This window comes from Belonocnema kinseyi, chromosome 6, assembly GCF_010883055.1.
Source record: "Belonocnema kinseyi isolate 2016_QV_RU_SX_M_011 chromosome 6, B_treatae_v1, whole genome shotgun sequence".
NCBI lineage: Eukaryota > Metazoa > Arthropoda > Insecta > Hymenoptera > Cynipidae > Belonocnema > Belonocnema kinseyi.
The window spans coordinates 2,061,933-2,071,835 of NC_046662.1; the positions used below are offsets into that span (position 1 = coordinate 2,061,933).

At 33.3% G+C, this 9,903-nt stretch overlaps 1 protein-coding gene across 7 annotated transcripts in view; it reads left to right on the plus strand.

The window, feature by feature from the left end:
• The window catches only part of LOC117175233, a 58,043-nt gene that overhangs the window by 20,608 nt on the left and 27,532 nt on the right, over positions 1 to 9,903 (plus strand). Inside the window, exon 3 of one of the 7 annotated variants that reach the window (XR_004467455.1) lies at positions 9,094 to 9,346. The exons of 4 other annotated variants lie outside the window; for them this stretch is intronic. The gene's annotated coding sequence lies outside the window, so the exon portion shown is untranslated. Of the gene's footprint in view, positions 1 to 1,029; positions 1,762 to 6,513; positions 6,600 to 9,093; positions 9,347 to 9,903 lie in introns of those variants that run through there. 2 more of the 7 variants (XR_004467453.1, XM_033364902.1) reach the window with 2 other exon arrangements.

Sequence of the window (9,903 nt, forward strand, 5' to 3'; positions counted from 1 at the left end):
ATCAATGGTGACAGCCGATGCATTGAGGTGAGAACCGAAATGGTCGTGAGGTATGATTAAACCTGTCATCTCGCGGCTTAAGGGAGCCATGCGCCGCTCCACTCGATTGTAAGCACTGCGACCAGGTGCGTTAGTGATCAAAAACATCGCATCCAAATTGTACTCTTTAAAGTGGTCGACTGCATAATCTATAACCTTGCGATAACGAGGATTCTCGTCGGGACCACCATCTATCATTATTACAATAACTGGTTTTACCTGCTCCCCATTGTCAGCTGAAATGGAAAAAAAATAAATATAGTTGACAACCTATACACATTTAGAAAAATCAATCATGTACCGTATAGAATATCTTTGAAGCATTCCAATCCCAAGAGAGTTTGGAAATCGAATGCGTGAGATGCTGCTGTGCTGGATGAGTGCTTAGCACTTCGAATAGCTACATATGTTGGTCCTGAGTATGAGACACTCTTGGGATCACCGATTTTTCCATTATCGATTTGTATACCGTTAAACGATTAACCAGTTATTGTGAAACAGGACAACATACGCTAGAATGTAAAAACAATGCTGTTCGTATTCTTTATCAAAATGTTCGTAGTTTGAATACGAAACTCCAGGAGGCGGCTTGTTTCCTGGATTTAACGTCATATGATATTTTAGTTTTGACAGAAGCATGACTGCACTCTGCAGTATTAAATACGGACATTTTTTCTGGAGATAGATTTCAGGTTCTGTGGGATGATCTAGATGGTGAGAGAGGTGTTGGGCGAATAATTGCAATTTCTTCTGATTATAGAATGTCGCAGCTTAACCTTTTCAACATTATGGGTTTCAATTTAAATATGAATATAATTAGTGCGAAAGTCGCCTCCAATAGATAGTGCTTAGGTATAGTCGTGATCTACATTCCTCCAAATTTCAATAATGATCAATATTTTGTATTCTTAGAAGCTCTCATGGAGGTAGTTGATCTTTATGACCCGAATTTACTGATTATTGGGGATTTTAACTAACCCTATTTTGCAGATTGCCGAACTAGAAGCTCCAGGGGCGGTCTGGCATTGATGATTGATAATTATATGATTTCCATCGGTCTCAGGCAGTATAATAATATAAGGAATAACATTGGCCGTTGTCTGGATCTAGCTTTTGCTGATATACATTGTAATGTGGAACATGCACCCATCTCGTTTTTGAACGAAGATCCACATCCACCAGCATTAACAATTCTCTCACTTCTGAAGATAAACCCATTTGACTCCTCTACTAACTTTATTTTAAGTGAGACAAGTAGGACCATTAATTTTCAGAAAGCTAGTTTGGTTGGTTTGTACATTTATCTGTGTAACTATGATTGGTAAGAATTATTCAATCTCATTTCAACCCAGCATTTTGGTGATTTCTTTTGTCAGGTGTTAAATCACGCTTTTGAATTATACATTCCACGCTTCCTTAACCCGCGAAATGTTACAAACTCTTTTCCTGCTTGGTTTTCAGCGGCAGTTATTGAAGATATAAAATTATAGGATAATTTTTGGCGTCTGATTTTTGTCTGCCATTAACAGGTTATTTTGACCATTTGTTTCAAATGAATGTAAACTAAATTAAACGTGCTTGTCACGCTCTAAAGAACTTCTCCACGGCTGGAGTAGATCGGATCCCTGCTTTTTTGGTTTAAAACCTCACTGATAATCTAGCAGAGCAACTATGTAGATTCTTTAATTTAGCATTGCAAACCGGGTCTTTTCCCTTGAAATGGAAAACACCGAGAATATGTCCTGTCTTTAAGGGTGGACAAAAATGAATAAATCGAATATAAAATCCGATATGCCTGTGGCTATTATTTATAACTTCGCCGAAGTTTTTGAATTATCTTTTCTTAAAACTCTACAGCGAGCCTTTGCACCACATTTGTCCGAATTTCAACACGGATTTACACCTAAGAGATCGACGGTAACTAATTCACTCACATTAACTAAATTTGTAAATTCAGCTCTTCAGGTAGGAAAACAAGTTGATGTTATCTACTTGGATCTGGCGAAGGGTTTTGATAGTATTAGTGAGCATATTGTAATGGAAAAACTTCTAGCTTTAGATTTACCAAGGAATCTTGTCAATCTTATCATAGACTATTTGTCTAATAGAACTCATATTGTACAATATCGTGGTCACTCCTCTCAAGTCTTTACGCCAACCATCAAGGATTTGGGACTCCGATTTAACCATAAGCTTGATTTCATTGATTATGTACGAGAAGTAGCTGCATCAGCAATTAAGGCACTAGCTTAAAGGTGTGCAGAAAAGGTTCATTAAATTTTTAGCTCTAACGAGGACGGGCAGTTATACACGTCGTAGATCAGATTACCTTAAATTATGTTCTGAGTATGATTTTTTAACCCTTGATGAAAGGAGAATTTATGAATGCGCGATATTTTTATACAAAATGCTCTGCAACTGTAGTTGACTTATTTTTTATATCTGCGACTGATTTCTCCAGAGAACTAATAGCATATATACTAGCACTTAGATCACAATACAATAGTATTATATTCTGATAAGGAAACTTGGAATTTTATATTCTGTTTATTTTTAGTTAATATTTGGCTGAAATAAAACATTAATGTAATTATTGGTTGCCCGTTATGGTCATATGACTGTTGGCACAATAAACTGCAAATCAAATCAAATGATTAGCTGCTTGAAATTCACAGTTTTTATATGAAAATTGAGAAGAATTTAGGCCTAATTATTATTATTTAAAAAAATCTGCTGCTTGGCACAAATTAACATATATAATATAATATCAAATTAACTTCTTGGGAAAAATTAACAAAAACTGATAATTATTTCAACAATATTTATAAAGACATTCACATTTTTAGCATTATTCTGCGAATTATTGAAACAATCAACATTTTTTCCTCATTAAAAAAATGTGACAATAGGAATAATTTGTAAGACATTTATTGTTGATTCCGAAAAGAAAATTAATACTTTTTATAGAAAAATAAGCAAACTGTGAATTTCCAAATAAATATTGTTCAAATAATAAACAAAATTAAACAAAATGTACATTTGTTTATGAAAATTGTTTAAATAATGAACTTTCCTTATCAGTGCTCATAGGGGTTTTCGGGTCGCTGATCACGAATCCGAGAAAAAATTTTCCTAATTCATGTTGGCAGATCTAACACGGCTGCCAAAAGTTACTAAAACATTCGGATTTTCATAAAAAATCGCATATGGAATTGTCTCAGTCAATTATGTATCCTTCTGGATTACATATTACCTAGATTCTCTCCTTAGAATTCAAAATTTATTTTTTTTCAATCCTTCAGTCAATCCGAAATCGCAGGTTCTTAAACAGAAGCCGAGCGTTATGCTCCCTGTGCTAATGTATGGCCAGGAATTGACAATGGCTTTCAGAAATACCATTATTACAGAAAGTAAGAAATACATAAAGCAATGAAACCAAAAAAAAAATCCAAACGAAATTCATGATCATTTTGCACAATTTTTGGCAGTCATATTGGATAAGCCATTTTGAATTTTGAAGAAAAAAAAACAATTTTTCATAGGTCATTTTTGACGTGAAATTTCCCGCTCTTTACAAATCCGCAGTCAGATGTAGGGGTTCTCATTTAAGAAAAGGGTCTTACAGACAGACAGACAAACATACATACCTACATACAGATACATTTGTGAAAGCCTGTTTTTCAGGTTCAGGGGTTCTCAAAACGTAGACATTTCACAAAAACTGGGGGGGGGGAGGGTCAAATTTTACACAAATCTCTCTCAGTGAGCTGTCCTTAAAAAAAACCTCATCTAGGCAGACTCCAAGGCTCCTTTCATGCAACAGTTTCAATTAGGAGCAAGCTCGATCAATCAATAAATTAATTTACCAAGCACGTAAGTCTTTTTTTAAGTAGTCCTTTCAGTCAAATAGTGCAAACCATATACATTTATGTAATTCTGTATCTATTAGCATTGATCCAGTTTCAGATCCAATTCAAATTATTTAATCATTTTATTATATGAGATTTTGTACAAAATGAGAAGGTCGTATAGTGAATTAAACCCAAAATCAATTTTCTTTATATTGGAGATACCATTGTTTATTTAAGACACACACAATCTTGAATACAGATTTATTCCTCATTGCATTTAGTTATAGAAATAATTGCAAACTTCTGAAATTACTTGAAATAAGAGATCGCGTCAAAAATAATTTCGCTAAAAGGTATAACCTTACCAGTCAATACATTTACTGTCACCTGGATATTAGCATCACTATAATATATTCTCCAAATAACAATGGAAGTAGCAATGTAAATTCCAAATATTGAAGCATGTGCACCCACTGTTACAGGATACTCTGTCCCATCGTTTTTTATAGTATCGAAGAGCGGAGGCGCTGTATTTGGTACTTCGCATTTCAGAACATAATCTTTAGAAAATTTGTATAAACTTACATACATATTACGAAAAATAGGTTTCGCGGGTGCAGATGCAAATCTGACATATTGTGTGGTAGTCCATGTTAACTTTTTCCCATATGAACCAAATCAGCAAGTCGTGGATAAGGAGGTAAATATCCCCTAGACTCCATATTTGATTATGTGAAAAGAGAAAGAAATAATTAACTTTTGATACTAGTCGAAATCTAAATGTGCATTGAAAAAAATTTATTATATACTGCTCGTTATCTGAGATTTGGAAATTCAGGACAAAAATCTATGGAATTAGGCTGCGAAAACTAGATTTTGAAATTTCAATCCAAGATTTAAAAGACTAACATCCAGAATTTAGGGTTTAATTAAACTTGCGGTAAAAAGTTCTCAAATCTGAAATCATAAACGGTATAATCCATTTTTTTAGTGTGGAGTGGAAAATTAATTTTATTTTCTAAGCAAAACTTCTAGCAGTTTTCTAAACTGATAATTCTAATTTCTATTTAAAATGTTATTCTTCAGTGTATAAATGATTTTTATCAAAATGAATTCAAATTTTATATTTAATATAAATACAATTACTTTAACGAAATATTTTGGGTACAGTCTTTACAGCTCTTTTCTAAGGACATGATACCTAACATAATTTTCCTTTTCTTTGGAAGTTATATTCGGCAGAAGCCGATAATTCGATCACAAGCATAGTTCATTTCTCGAACTCATGGAGAACGGTGTCAGGTCTCGAGTGCGCAATGAAGACTGCTATATAGATATTGTAGTGGGGTCGCTGCACAGACCTTGAGACAGACAATGATAGTAATAAATCATTTACGGGAAGGTCTTCGGATGTTCAGTGCCCGGAGGATTATCAACAGTTTAAAAAGATTACGTAAGGTTATAACAACAATACTTAACCCATCTTTTTTTCCCTGCCTTTTCGAGATTTTTCCACCCCAACTCTACAAAATTTTAAATTTCCACCATTTCATATGCGGTTTTATATATGCAGTTAAAGCAAAAATTTTAAACGTTTGTTTTTTCTCGTTGCAAAATCATATCTAGTATTGCACTGATAGGTTATTTGAGTAACAAATATCCTATGAAATATATGAAGGACAAACTATCCTCCAAGGTTTTGTAAAAAATATCAATTATATTAGATTGATCAATTTTTGTATGAATTTACTAAATGATCAATTAAGAGGTTAATAAAAAAATATTGGATAGAATTTTGCAATAATGAGAAAAAACCGTTTAAAAAGTTTGTAATAATTGGATGTGAAAAACCGCAAAAAATAGTGAAAATTCAAAACTTTGCAGAGTTAGGGTAGATTAATATTGAAAAGGTTGGGGGCTCGGTTGGTCTGAACTTCAGAAGAGTTACCTCAAGGAATCTTTGTTGATTAGCCCTCTGTATTTAGAAGTGAGACTTCTAGATGGAGAAGAGGATTTTGCTTACTCCTAATGTTAAGATTCAGGCCGACCGTATCGGCCACATGCTCTGCCTTTTGTGTAGAAGCATTCTCATGCCAATACTTTAGTGTTTTCTAACCATTTTTAGGAGAGGATCTCTGCTATTTGCAAAGATGTCAGTCGTACTTAGAACAATTTGGTTATGAAGACTATAGAGATTGAAAAAGCTGCGTCCGCTTTGACGTCGTTAGAAGTAGTATCGCATAACGGACGACTTGATATACAAGCTTTTCAGCATGTGCATGATCAAACGCGTCATGATAACCACGTGAAGATATCAGATATATATGTTAAGGACTCTGCAAAATATATTTATAGCAGGTTAAAGTTAGCTTGCAACATTGTGTTGATTTTCAGGTGATCCATATAAAACCTTTAAGCTTCCCAATAGTTCAATTATGCGTCTATTATAGGCTACAACTTATCGAGCCATATCGCTTGTACGTATCTTTCGATACAGGCTCAATTCTTCTAACAATACTGCCGCTTAGAATAGATGTAAAGATCTTATATAGCGTGGTTAAACAAGTTATTAATCTGTTATTCTGTTAGTTGGAAATGTCACCTTTCTTTTATAATTTTATAGTGCGTCCTAACACCAGCCACTGCGAAACACGCTACTTCAACTTCCAAGACGACCTCAACATGCTGGCCATATTTTGATGTGTAGAAGTAAGCTTCTTTCACCAAAATTTTTTAATACTATCTGGTACTTTAACGGAGAAGTTCTTCGCTCCTTTACTTTTTTTCACGTCTCAGATAGTGATTAACGGTCATTCCTTTTCAATTGTTTTTGGATTTCCTTAAAGGTCCTTGAATAAAATAGTATCCTTAATATCTTTCTTTAACTTACATTCTGGAATCTGGTTAACTTCTGTACAAAACGTCTCTAACTCATCTAGTTTGGATGAATTTTTGACAAAAAATTGAAGATCGCTGAAGAGGCGCGATAAATAAGCAGAAAGCTATTGATTCTCATAGACACATGCCCATCTCCAAGACACTATATTCTCCTCCTTGCGTCAGATAACACAGGTATTTTCTCAACAATATGCTGCTTGATTTTTAGCAGCTTCGACTAGTTCAGATTTGAATCACCTAAATATTATACTGCACAATGAACTGATAATTGCTGGTTCATAGGTCGGACTTTTTTTAGATATCTCTTCTAGAAAGGCGTTCATTTTTTTCAGATCTTGAGAATTCAGAGGAACCTGGACATCTATGTTCCTCCTTGACCTAAAATCGCTATTATCTCTAAGGGGGGGGGGCTGCTTTCCGCGGTTTGTCTCATTGCTGCTTCTTCATCTTTGTCTGCACAGATCTCGTTATCAAGAGGTAGACACGTTGATTTTGGAATGACTGATGCGAAAAGTGCTAAAGCTCGGGGTGTTTCTGGCACCACAGAGTATTCAAAAACGCCAAAATTTCTCCCTTAACATCAACAATGCGGGCACCCTATGCTCGGGTCCCTAAAAAATATAATCGATAAAGCAGGTTTTTTAAAAAAAGGCGTCGGCAAACTTTTTCTTTCGTTGTATATCCAATCACCGGTTAAGAAAGACACCATTTTTTTCAATAAACTGGCCTAAATGCGTTCTAAAATATTGAATAACCTAAGTTAGGGTTAGCTATACATCGTTGCCAGTGGAAGTTCTACGCCTACATATTCATTTGTTTAATACGCTGCCCGCGGAAAAGGAAACTTCGCCTCTCTATCATTTATTTGTCTCCTTCAGAAGAGTATAGCAGTTCAGCTAATTACGCTTTAATCGATTGTTTCAGTTGATATGAGCATTCCACCAGCTTGTCCTCTCATTTCCATCTACATTATTTTCAGCACCCCGAACTCTAGGTTGATAGCCACTGTTTGCCCACCCATTATCGGGTACTTTGCGCTTTTAGCTGAAAGAGAATCTCAATTAGGGACTACAATTTTGATTTGTTATTAAAGGTTCAATAATAATTAACCTTATGATTATTTTTTGTGGAAATTTTTCTGAATGTTGATACAATAAATTATGAATATTAATTTTAGAAATATTTTTACCTAAGATATTTAATGCGACATTATATTTATAGTGAATTAAATATTAATATTTACTAGAGAGAAATAAATTTTGAAATTTTTTGGAAAATATAATTTATATATAGGTTTATATATGCATATATACTACATTTTTCAGAATCTAATTCTCTATACGGAAAAATTAAAAACAAAGAAAATATATGAAATTCTGTAGGATCAACTTTTTAATCTATTATAAATTCAAATATATTACTGTGTCTTAATTTTAAGCATAAGTGGGCTGTTTAAACAAAGTACTGTATTGTAAAGTTAATTATTATAATATATTATTGAAGGAAATATCAGCAATGATTAACCATTTAATTGGCCATAAATATAATATAAAATTTTAATTCATATGTAAGAATATTTTTTAAATTGATATTATTAATTTATCGTATCTATTTGCACAAAAAGTTCCACTAAAAGAAATAATTTCAATGATTATTATTATTATTATACTTTTATAAAAAATAAAAATTGTAACTATCAATTTAGATTCTCTTTCAGCTAAATGAAGAAAATAAGAATTTAATTCTGCTCCTAACATAGAATATATTGAATTTGATGATCATCTTCTAATTTTTACTATATGCACTCCTGATATTTAAAAACATAAAAATAATCAATTTAAATTTAAATAATATATATGAAGATTGTTAGGTATAATGATTCATATTAATAATTATAAATCACTGTTTTAATCTAAAAATTTCAAATTTAGATTTCCCAGAAACCAATCTGATATAAAATTGCGCAGTTTGATTAGCAACAGACGAATTTTCTAGAAATTTTACCACGTGAATTTTTAACCGTTAAGTTTTCAACAAAATTCAGTAATTGAATAGTCAAATTTTATGCAAAATAAACTGTTGCACTTTTAACTATATGACGGAAAACTTCAAAATGCTAACTAGTATGATTCAAAACATAAACTAAAATCAGCGAGGCTTTAGTCTAATTTTAGCATTTTGATTTCAAGTGACACATGATACTAATCGTAAAAAACTTAGATTCCAAATATCATATTTTTAAATTGCTGATGAAAATTTTAGAACATTTTTATTTTTTGTATTTTATTCCTTATTTGGACAAAAGGGGCCCCGCTTGCCAGGCTCGGCATAGCCATCTCGCTCAGGCGACGACGTGAGGGGAACTCGAGTGGAGAGTGTAAGACGAGCAGGTAGACCGCGATTAAATGAATAATGCCCGAGAGAAACACCCAGAGCTTCAGCACTTTTTGCAACAACTGCTATAACACTAAACTGAGGATTTTCGAAAAAAAGGTTCCCTTGATATAAACAAACTGTGTAGATGATGCGCTTCAAGGACATTTTTTTAAAGAGTACAAACTCTGGACCAGCAATTGTCGTGTGTATGATGTAGCGTCTTTTTAATGTAAAATATAAAGGATCAGTCGATATCGTGTAAATTAATTTTTGCTCTCCCTGAATCATCCGGATTAAAGTCTTGCTAGGAGGGTTTGATTTTTACCGATTGCAGCACTACATTGAAGCTTCCTGGTATCCTGGTTTTTCCTCTCACCTTGTTGAAATCATATTTACAATGATGTTTTCTAAAAAAAATTTACAAACCAGCAATAGTTGTTTATTTTATAAATAAATTATATAAACAAATGCATAATTTGGTCGATTTTAAGCGAAAATAAACCGCTTTTTAAATAATATTTGAGAAGCGTCAGGTTGTGCTTCATGCCAACATATGGCGCCACAGGTTACATGCGCATGCGCAATAATGAATACTCTTGGTCACAGCTGATTTGTCTTCATTTCGTATTGAACCCTAAACTCGTAAGCAGCTCTGATTTGGAAATTCATGGTCAGAAGAAAAATTGAATGCTTTATTTACAGGTTTTAAACTGTCAGGAATTCTTCTCTCTGACTCTTT